Below are 11,533 nucleotides of genomic sequence, written 5' to 3' on the forward strand. Positions count from 1 at the left end.
CCCATCTGTAAAATGAGCTTTTTGTCTAAGTTTCTTTCCTTCTCTAAATATATGGTCCTAAGAGGTTCCTAGACAGATAGATTTGTGCTTACTCTGTGTTAGGCACTGTACTAAGCACTTGGGATACAAATATATGAAAGTGCATCAGGCCTTGCCCTCAAGAACCTTCCAATCCAGTGGGAGAAGACCATATACAAAAGAGAGCTGGAGACGTGGAGAGGAGGTACCCATGGGGGGGAAGCAGTAGGCAAGTGGAAGGATGAGTCTAGGAGTGAGTTCCTAGGACCACAGACAGCTCCCCACGTCTCAGCTCATCCAGAACCATGGAGGGTGAGAGTAGGTCAGGACCTCAGTAGCTATCTGTCCAATCTACACCCCCAAGGAAGCCCCACTCTAACAACCCCGCTACTGTTTGGTGCAGGCTTTCCTTAAAGACTTCCTCGAGGGGAAGCCCACGTCCCCTCAAGGCAGCCCTTCCACTCTGTGTCAGGGCCAATTATTTGGAAGTTTTTATTTGTAGCGCGCCCAAATTGGTGCCTTGCACCCATTGCTCCTTGTTCTGGCCTCTGAGACCAAGCAGAACAAGTCTGAACCGGCCTTCCCTTTTTCTGAAGGATGGATGGGTCGTGAATGACTATGAATCATCCTTCAGGATATTTTGGTCAGGATTTTACACATCTCCCCGGGAGGCACAGCTGTCTGAGATCAGCTGAGATGGGAGCGGAGAAAGGAAGGAGAGGAGAGGCAGATGTCCAGAGGAGGAAGGAGCAAGGAAGCACGCAGAGGCGCACTGGCAAAGATATTCAGAGGCAGAGACGGCTGCAGATGGAGATAGGAAGAGACAGGGACAAAAGGAGACAGAGGATCCTCGATGGAGAGGAGGATCACACATCTGGAGCTGGAAGGCACCTTAGAAATTGTCTACTCCCCCACCATAGAGATAAGGAAACTGAGGCCCAGGGAAGTGAGTCAGTTTGCCCAAGGTCACTCAGGCAGTGTCACAGCTGGGAGTGGAACCCAGGTCCCCTCCCTTCAAAGCCAAGGTACTTCTCACTGTAACACACGGTCCTTTATTCATTTTGGGCAGAGACATTTCCATGGTCTAGAGTAACAGCTGGCTCTACCCAACAGAAATCAATCAATCAATCTTCTCTCAACAGGTGTTTCCTCTGATCTCCCAAGTCAGTCTTTATTGGTATTATCTTTTTTTTTTTTTGTGAGGCAATTGGGGTTAAGTGACTTGCCCAGGATCACACAGCTAACAAGTGTTAAGTGTCTGAGGCCGCATTTGAACTCAAGTCCTCCTGATTCCAGGGCCAGTGCTCTATCCACTGTACCACCTAGCTGCCCCCTATTGGTGTTATCTTAGCATCCATCCCTGAGCCCTTCCCAGTTCTTTGGTTCTGTCATCCAGTTGCACTTGCCTTTCCAATCCCCTACCTCTTCCTACTTTTATCATGCTCTGCACATAATCTCAACCTATTTAAACTTCGAAGCTTGCTTCCCCATCCCCCTCCTGGGCCAACCCATTCAGGGGAATAGGCTTTGTGGGGGGACACAATTGTAGGGAGCAAGTTTTAGTGGATAGAGGGATAGCTGTCCCCAAGTCCTCTTTTTTTTTTTGTGAGGCAATTGGGGTTAAGTGACTTGCCCAGGGTCACACAGCTAGTAAGTGTTAAGTGTCTGAGGCCGGATTTGAACTCAGGTACTCCTGAATCCAGGGCTAGTGCTCTATCCACTGCACCACCTAGCTGCCCCCCAAGTCTTCTTAATTCCAGGACCCCCTCTCTTTTAATGATCCCCTATTTATCCTGTAGGTAGCTTGTTTTGTGTACATTGGTTTGTATGCTTTCCCCAACTCCTGCGGGGGTGGTGGTGGGGGAGACACGGACGGACTATGTTTGCCTCTCTTTGTATCCACAGCAATAAGCACATAGTAGGGAGAAAGGAAGGCGGCAAGCATTTATTAATGACCTACTATGTGCTAAGAAGCATACAAATATTATCTCATTTTATCCTCACAACAACCCTGGGAGGTAGACGCTATAATTATCCCTGTTTTATATACGGGGAAACCGAAGCAAAGAGAAGTTAAATGACTTTCATACCAGTAAGTGTCTGAGGCCAGACTGAGGGACACAACTAGATGCCCCAGCAAATAGATTGCTGGCTGCTTGCCTCAGTTTCCTCATCTGCAAAATGAGCTGGAGAAGGAAATGGCAGACTGCCCCAGTATCTTTGCCATGAAAACCCCAAATGGGGTCACAAAGAGACAGACACGACTGAAAACCACCAGCTTCCTGACTCCGGGCCCCAGTGCTCTACCCATTTTGCCACTGAGCTGCTCCCTCTCTCTCTCTATCTCATTATTATCATTATATATAATTATTATGTGTTGTTTTTCTTGCTCTTCAGTCATTTCAGTCATGTCCAACTCTTTGTGACCCCATTTGGGTTTTTCTTGGCAAAGAAACTGGAGTGGTTTGTTATTTCCTTCTCCAGATCATTTGTCAGATGAGGAAACTGAGGCAAACAGGGTTAAGTGACTTGCCCAGGGTCACACAGCTAGTGTCTAGAGGCTGCATTTGAACTCAGGTCCTCCTGATTCCAGGCCTGGCACTCTTTCCACTGAGCACCCAGCTGCTGCTGGTATTATGTAGGAAATATTTAGTAAATGCTTGTTGACTGTGGGCTGGCAGACCCCACCCCCTCCAAAAAATGAGTATCTTCCTCAGAAGGATTTTATGAACATCAAATCAGATAACATAGGTAAAACATCTTGCAAACCTTATAATTATATATACATATATATATACACACATACACATACATGCACATACAGGATTTCTCTCTCACTCTCAATAGGTTCAGAACAAAGCTGGCTCTCAGGAAAAATGGTGAAATTACAATTCTCCATTGCCTCCTATTTCTTTTATTCGTTTCCCTAAGATGTCCAGTATCTTCACCTCCTCTCCTCTCCTCTCCTTTGAATAAAAGTGAAGAACATGCTTATTCAACTGGGCTCAACTGGTTTGGGTGCAAATATGTTTGTATTCCATTCTAATCAGGAGCAGAAGCCCTGAATATCAGAGCTGAAGAAGATCTCAATGAACATCTAGTAGAACCCAAACTGGAGAAAGAATGCCTTCTATGATCTACCCGGTGAGGGGCTTTCCAGCCTCTGCCTGAGGACCTCCAGGGAGGAGGAACCCACCATCTCCTACTGCAGAACTCACAGACAGTTCTGATTGGCTTTGGGGAGTGATGGAGGGGGAGGACCTAGGTTCCAAGCCTAGGTGACTGGGATGGTAGTGTCCTCCATGGCAATAGGGAATTTTGGAGGAGGAGTGGGTGTAAGGAGGAAAATAATGAATTCTGTCTGGGATAAGTTACGTTGGAGTTGCTGATGGAGATTCCAAATGGAGATATCAACAGGGACATGAGTTTGGGGGTGAGAATAGGATTGGATTCCGCCATATTTTGTCCACTTGCTCTTAGATGATCTCAAAGCCCTTCACCTTCCTGGATGCCTTACTCCAGCTTGTCAATAGCCTTCCTAGAACTTGGTTCCAAGGACCCCATAGAATACTCCGGATGTGTCTGTCCAGGGCAGAGTGGGGAATTTTCCCTCCCTAATTCTGATCAGTTTTTGTTTCTGTGGGGCAATGAGGGTTAAGTGACTTGCTCAGGGTCACACAGCTAGTAAGTGTCAAGTGTCTGAGGCTGAACTTGAACTCAGGTCCTCCAGAATCCAGGGCCAGCACTTTATCCACTGCACCACCTAGCTGCCCTCAGAAAGATTTGATCAGTTTTTGTTTTTGTGACCTTTCCTAATTCTGGACACATTTGAAGGGGGTGGAGAAGGGAACAGAACTTATGAAGCATCTCCTAGGTGCCAAGCACTGTGCTAAGTGCTTTATAAATATTTTCTCTTTTGATTATACTTGTTGTTCAGTATTTTTGAGTCATGTAAGACTCAGTGACCCCATTTGGGGTTTTCTTGGCAGAGATACTGGAGTGGTTTGGCACTTCCTTCTCCTGCTCATTTTACAGACGAGGCAAACAAGGTTAAGTGACCCCAGAGTCACCCTACTAGTGTTTGCTGGTGGATTTGAACTCAGGAAGATGTGACTTCTTGACTCCAGGCCTGGCACTCTATTCCACTGCACCACCTTGCTAGGCATCTGTGAATGCAGCTAAAGGCTGCAGCCAGACCTCTCCTATTTGGGAGGTAGCTCAGTGTTTGGGAAAAGTCCTAAGTGTGTAGTCAATGAACCTGAGTTCAAATCTCTGCTCTGTCACTACCTATATAATTGGTGGATTTGTAGAACTTAGGGCACCTGGGTCCTTTAGACTCTCTTAGTCTTAGGTTCCTGATCTGTAAAATGATGAGATTAGGTGGGATGATCTGTAAAGTCAGCCCTCACCCTTCTCAAGCCAGCTATAAACCTGAGATCCCATGAAACTTGATTTTGTGAAAGTGATTTCTTGAACCAGTGTAGAACTTTGCATTGAGCTTTGTTCAACTGAATCTCATTAGCTCTAGCCTGAGCAATGGGAGAGATGAAATCTCTTTGCATTTTGACAGTCACCCAACATGTTATCTATCCCTTCATGCTTGAGTCATCTGAAACTTTGATAAGCATGCCTTCTATGTCTTTATTTAAGGTTTTGATAAAAAATAAAATGAAGGAATGTAAGGCCATGTCAGATTCATTGGGTACTCCACTAGAGACCTCCCTCCAAGCTGACTCCAGTGGCTCTGCAATCTCATGAGATGTGGGTATTCCCTCCAGGCGTGCCCATCCCATCCATGCCTGTCCATCCTAGGTACCTCTCCTCTACCTCTTCTCACAAGTTCACCCCAGGTGGCCCACCCAAGATGCTCATGGTCTTCCTTGATTTCTCTTTCATTTATATAGATATATATTCATTCATCCATTATTATTTTGGTTTTGTTTTGCAGGGCAATGGGGGTTAAGTGACTTGTCCACGGTCACACAGCTAGTAAGTGTCAAGTGTTTGAAGCTGGATTTGAACTAAGGTCCTCCTGAATCCTGGGCTGGTGCTTTATCCACTGTGCCACCTAGCTGCCCCCTTGATTTCTCTTGATATCCTGAAGCTATCAATGGAGCAAACTATCTATCAACCCTAACCTAAGTTGACATTGGCTTATTAACGAATGCATTTTTAATTCTTCATTCTCTCGGCAGACAACACGCTTATGGCTCTTTAAGACATTATAGTAGCACTCACCTCTCAAGGTTGTTGTGAGGACCAAATGTGAAACATGTAAATTAGAGCTTTGCAAACCTTAACATGCTTTGTAAATGCTAGCTATTGTTAGTGAAGGTTTGCAAAACTCTAATTTACATGTTATTTATATCATCTGGTCTTTGCAATTACCCGAGGAGGTGGGTGATATTGTTTTCCTATTTTATAGAAAAGGAAACTGAGGCTGAGAGGTAAGTGACTTGGCTAGGGTCAAATGGCTGGTAAATGCCTGAGGCAAGTGCCTCAGGTCTTCCAGGCACCAAGTAAACCATTCTTTTCAGCCAGCTCCTGGAGCCTTTGACACATTCTGGCCCCTGGTGCCCTTTATGATTTCTCTCCTTCCCTTCCCCCACGCCTCAGAAAGCCCCAGCTTCATGCACTTAGGCTTCTTTCCTATGATCCTTAGTCGTGCTTGTGCTAGATTATAATGTCTAGGAGGGCAAAGATTGTGTCCTCTCCATCTCTCTATCTCCCCTACTAGCTGGTACAGCACCTCCCACATACAGTAGGTGCTTAATAAAAGTGAAACTGAATTGAAGGTGGGAGATTTGGAGGCTAGGGTCTTTTGAAGTGTGGTGCTGCCCCCTAAATTCAACCCCGTTAGGTCCTACACATTTCTGATATAAATTCAACTCAACATTTAATAAACACCTACTGTATGCTTAGTGTCGGGCACTTTGGACAGAGGGACAAAAGTGAGACAATCCCACTGCGCAGGCAAGGGAACGGATCCAACATAACTGGAAGGGGAAGAGAGCAGTAACCAATCATTACATCTGAGCCCAAACCCACCAGAACCAAACAAGGCGTGTCCACCCTCTGTCTCTCTCTTCTGAACTCTGTAATCTGCCTTCCCACCAACCTCATCATTCAACGGTAACCGCTACCTCCCAAGCTCCCAGGGATTTTGTATTTGCCAAATCTAAGGCCTTTCCTCAGTCCTCACTCTTCTTGGCAACACTGGACACATTCGACCATCATCTCCTCCTAGGGACTCTCTCCTGTTTAGGTTTTCTCTCCTGGTTTCCCTCCCACTTGTCTGGTGGCTCCTTCTCTGTCTCCTTTGCTAGATCTTCATCTAGGTCATGCCCACTAACCATGGGCATCCCCTCCCCCGCTGGGCTCTGTCCTGGGCGAGCTTTTCTCTGGATACTCTCTCCCTTGGTGACCTCATGAGCTCCAATAGGTTCACTCATCTCTCAATGCAGATAACTTCACGATCTGTATACCCAGCCTTAATCCCGCTCCGAGTTCCGGTCCCATGCCACCAGGTGGTATCTTAAACCAAAGCAGAACTTATTATCTTTCCACTTATACCCTCCCCTCTTCCCACCTTATTGTTGAAGGCATCACCACCATCCTCCTCCTAGTTACCAAGGGTCAGAACTTTGGTACCATTCTCCACTCCTCACTGCCCCTCACCCCATATATCTGACCTATTGCCAAGTCTTGTCGTTCCTACCTTCATAACATCTCTTATATCCTTCCCTTTTTCTTCTCATACAGTCATGGTGAACCCCCTCATTACCTCTTGACTAGGCTCCAAGAACCTTTTGACTGTTCTCCCTGCTTCAACGCTTCCTACTCAAATGGGATAATAATACCTGTAAAGGGCTCAGCACTGTGCCAGGCACATGGGAAGCCCGATAGAAATGTGAGCTATCTTCATTATTATGAATACTCCAATCCATTCTCTACTTGGCTGCCAAGGCAATTTCTCTGGGTCACGTGTTCCGCCATGTCAGCCCCTTGCTTAATGAAGTGTCTGTGGCTCCCTCTTCCTCCAGTATCAGATATAGAATCCTTGGCTTGGCATTTAAAGCCCTTCCTAAGCTGGCTCCTTCCTCCCTTCCCGGTCTTTTCATTCTCTGCTTCTTTCCTTCCATTCATTCTGCAATCCAGGTACAGTTGTTCTTCCTGAAACCCAACGATGCATCTCTGGACTTTGGGCCTTTGTGCTTTAATGGCTGGAACGCTGTGTGCCCCTCACCTGCCGTTGGTTTCCATGGTTCCCTAGGAGACTCACTTCAAATCCTTCCCTTCCCCATAGCTTGGCCCTCTGGGATGACCAACTATTTACACTGCATATATCTCAGACAGAACAATTGTTTGAATGTGGTGAAAACCTCTGGAAGACAGATTGCGTTTTTTATCTTACTTGGTTCCCCCAGAGATCAGCACGGTGTCCTGAAAAGAAATGCTCTGGTTCTGCTGGAATTTTGCCCATAATTCTCCTCATCCCGATTTTCCAAGCGGACCACAAGCCTGGGACCTTGTGTGGCCCCCAGAGTCTTAAGGGGTCATTGACTGACAACCTCTTGTAAGTCCTGTTTCCCCCCAGCTCTGGGTTGGATGAACTTCCAGAAACCCTGTGCCCTCCTGCAAGGTCCCTGGGTCAACTCATCCAGCCTCCTGCCTCCAGGAAGTCCTTCCCCCAGTTTTCAAAGGGGTGTGTGGGTGGGCTGCATCTCCTGTATAAACACACACACACACACACACACACACACACACACACACAGAGTTGCCTATGAACTGCAGGCGCATACACAGCCTCAAATACGCCCACATGCCCACACAGATTCTAGTCTGCGTCCCATGCAGACTCATGTAACCCCAAGTGCCATCGACTTATTGCAGCTTGTGGTGGAGAGCAGGCTCCATGACATTACTCTGAGACAGATCCAGAGACCATGCCACAGATGTGCAGACACACATGTAGTCCCAATGTACACTTCTGAGACCAGCTGCACCTGGCTGTACATATGTGCCGAGCTGCATACATGAACAAGACTGACCTGACCCCCACACGTGCACACATACATCCACCTACGTGCAAGCCAGGAGAGAAGCAGATTCACACTCACACTGAATACCCCCATGCTCACAGACAGACACATACACACAGGTGCCAAGCCTGGCCTCAGCCCCTCCCCCTCTGTTCTAGAAGCAGGTTGGGGTGGGGGAAGATCTGGAGGATTGCAGGGTGGGGAGGGACTGGAGCTGACCTTTCCCACGCGGCCTCAACCTCTCCCCCTCCATTTTGGTGGCTTCAGGGCCCTCGGATGGGCCCAGCTTTGCCCCTCCTCCATACCCAAATCTCGCCCCCTCCCCAATCGCGTCCTATGCTCCCTTCCCCCCATCGGTCCCCAACCCAGGGGCCGAGGGGGAGGGGAGGCCCAGCCTCTAGAGCCCCGATCGTTCTCTTTTTAATCCTCCCCCGCCCAGGGAGCATTAACCCCTTCCCTCCCGCACTGCCAGCCCCCCCCCCAGCCCTCCCCCCCACTCCGCCCCCAGTCTCCCGAGACCTTCGGGTCGCGCCAGGCCCAGTGGCTACGGTGCTGGGGGATCTTGGGGAAGGAAGAAGAGGTGCGGGTGGGATCTGGGTTCCCCATCCTCCCTCTCCGCAGCCGCCGGCTCCCCTTGACTTACCTCCTCCGGGGCCGGCCGAGGTGGGACCCTGCTGGGGGCCCAAACGCCCCCAGGCTTGGGGTCTGTCGGTCCGCGCTAGGGGTCGGTACCTGCGCCTGCCCTGCCCTCCCCGGGTCCCCGGCCGCTGTTCCTGCCTCTACCTCCCTTCCCCTCGGGAGAGGGGCGGCCAAGCCTGTCTTCCCACCGAGTCGAGCCGCAGCGGACAGCGCCGCCACCGCCACCGCCGCCGGGGGCTGCACCGGGGGAGGGAGGGACGCCCAGACAGATGCGCCGCCGGGGAGGAGGGGGGTGAAGGAGGGAGGATGGAGAAGGATGGAGGAGGGAGGAGGGATGGAGAGGAGGAGGGAAGGAGAGGAGGTGGATGGGAGGGAGGAGTGTGCAAGGAGTAGGGCGAAAGGGGCGGAGTCAGGGCTGCGGGGGGCTGGGCGCTCCGAACCCCCTCCCCCTCCCTTGCCCTGCCCGCCCTGCAGCAGCAGCAGCAGCAGCAGCAGCAGTGGCAGCCACCGCCGCCGCCTCCGACCTTTCAGCGCAGCTCCGCCCAGCACAGAGTTCGGCTCAGCCTGGCCCGGTCCGGCCCAGCCCGGCCCGGCTCGGCTCGGCTCGGCTCGGCTCGGCTCCGAGCCTCCATAGCCCACCTCCTCTTCCCAGGTGGGCAGCGCGGGAGAGCCAGGCCTCGGTGGGGTGGAGGGAGGAAAGGGAGGGCCGAGCCTGATCGGGGGTGTGGGGCAGGTGGGCGGGGTGGGGATGGAGGCTGCGCCCCCGCAGGCGCTCCGAGGGAGCCCTCCTAGCTCCTCCTCCTGGGCATCTCCCACCCCCCACCTTGTGTCCTCTACGCGAGCTCCCGCGCCCACTCCTGGGCAGCTCCAGATGTGGACCACCACCACCACCACCGCCCCCTCCCCACCCCTCACCCCCTTTAGGGACCGTCGCCAAAGTTCCAAACAGTTCCTGTTTCGTTCTGGGGCCTCTGGCCCTCCTCCGCTCACCACTCAAAGCCAAAGACCCCTCTCCACCGCCCCAGGAAGCTGGAAGGAGCCCACCTCGGGAGGGGGAGGTCAGCCGAGGGTAGACGCTTTTGGACTCTGCTTAGAAACGCACCACGGGCCCTGGGAGCCTCCTAGTCTGGCCCTGGGATTGTGAGCCAACAGTCTGGCAGAGCTGGTGCCGGGTCCGAGGCTGGGCCGCAGCTCTGCCTCATCTCCGCCCGGGTCTCTGCTCTGCGCCACTCCCGGGACCCCCAGTCCGTGCCTGCTTTCCTGCCTGGGAAGGGTCAGGGATCAGAGAGGGGCAGGGTGACCTTCGGGAAGTATCGGGCCCGGACTATCCCTCCTCCGGGCTGCGTGCAGGTGTGCTTAACACCTGGAGCCTGGGCTGCAAGGGAAAGCACCTTTATTGGGGGTGGGGGGGGGATAGAGAGGGAGGAGAGACGGCCTCGGGTCTCTACATCCCTATCGTCCAGCCCTTTTCCATCCTGCTGTTTGCCTGGACGGCCTCGGAAGCAGCGAGAAGCGTGAGATGCCCCCGGCGCACCTGCCACACGTGGAGGACTCTGCCAAGCCTGCAGCCTTTCGGCCGGTACCTCTCCGCTGACCATCAGAGGGCGCCCGGCATCAAGGCTTGGTGCCGAAGGCGCCAGCCCTTAAGCACCACAGTAGGCTCTTATTTGTTGAATTGAACTGAATTTATAGCACCACCTCCTCTCTCTTCTGGGAGTATGGGTATTTTGTGGTGGGATTGGGTGTGGTGGGGCAGTAGGGGAGGCCTCCCCCTTTGGTACACCAATCACCTTTCTGGAGCTGTTCCCCAAAGAGCTGAGCATGTCAAAGGGAAAAGGGCACCCCAACTGACCATCAGAGGCCCTCCATTTCAATCCCAGCTCTGCTCCCTGATTATTTACCGGCTGCTGCATAGCTGTGAACTAGGTAGGGGCTTATTCTCTCAGAATTATAATTGTGCTCACTAGCTCACTAGTGTGGTAGATTTGGAATTTCAGATTCTCCTCTACCATTTAATTTCATGGGGGACCTTAAGTAAGTCACATTATTTCTGCCTTCCATTTCCTTATCTTTAGAATGAGGGGTTGGACTAGTGGGGGATGTCTACCCTTTGTCATCTTGGACCCCTTGGACAGTCTGATGAAGCCTAGGGACCTCTTTTTGGAATAGAGTGAAATATATGGGATCCAAAGAAAACCAATTAGTAAAATAGTAATGCCATCAAAATATTTAAAAATCATTATGATTGAGGCAGCTAGGTGGTCTAGTGGATAGAACACTGAGCGCAGGCTCTGGAATCAGGAGGACCTGAGTTCAAACGTGACCTCAGCCACTCGACATTTACTAGCTGTGTGACTCTGGGCAAGTCACTTAACCTCTATTCCTTCACCAAAAAAATCATTGTGATTATATTAAATGTTAAATAACATTAAATAATTAATATCATAATTCAAATAACATTGAAATATAAGCCCACTGAGTCCCCTGACCATGATTTAATCTCTCACATATATCCTGGGATTTACAGTTCTTGGGGACCTTAGCATCCATTTTAAAGTTGAGACAATGGGGCAGCTAGGTGATACAGTGGATAAAGTACTGGCTCTGGATTCAGGAGAACCTGAGTTCAAATTGGGCCTCAGACACTTGATACTTACTAGCTGTGTGAGCCTGGGCAAGTCACTTAACCCTCATTGCCCTGAAAATACAACAACAACAACAAAAAATTGAGGCAACCAAGGGCCAGAGAGGGGAAGTATGCTATCCATAGTTCCACAGGGACTTTTTTTTAAACAGGGCAATGAGCTCTTAAAATACATCTACACCATAGTTTT

The 11,533-nt window shown here is 50.5% G+C and overlaps 1 protein-coding gene across 2 annotated transcripts in view; it reads right to left on the reverse strand.

Moving 5' to 3' along the window:
• FBXO41 (F-box protein 41) overlaps window positions 1-9,150 on the reverse strand; it is a 51,947-nt gene extending 42,797 nt beyond the window's left edge. For both annotated transcript variants that reach the window (XM_043985855.1, XM_043985854.1), the window contains exon 1: window positions 8,704-9,150. The gene's annotated coding sequence lies outside the window, so the exon portion shown is untranslated. The remainder of the gene's footprint in view (window positions 1-8,703) is intronic.
• Between the last annotated feature and the right edge of the window lie 2,383 nt (window positions 9,151-11,533).

The sequence above is a fragment of the Dromiciops gliroides genome, chromosome 2, assembly GCF_019393635.1.
Source record: "Dromiciops gliroides isolate mDroGli1 chromosome 2, mDroGli1.pri, whole genome shotgun sequence".
NCBI classification, from domain to species: Eukaryota; Metazoa; Chordata; class Mammalia; order Microbiotheria; family Microbiotheriidae; genus Dromiciops; species Dromiciops gliroides.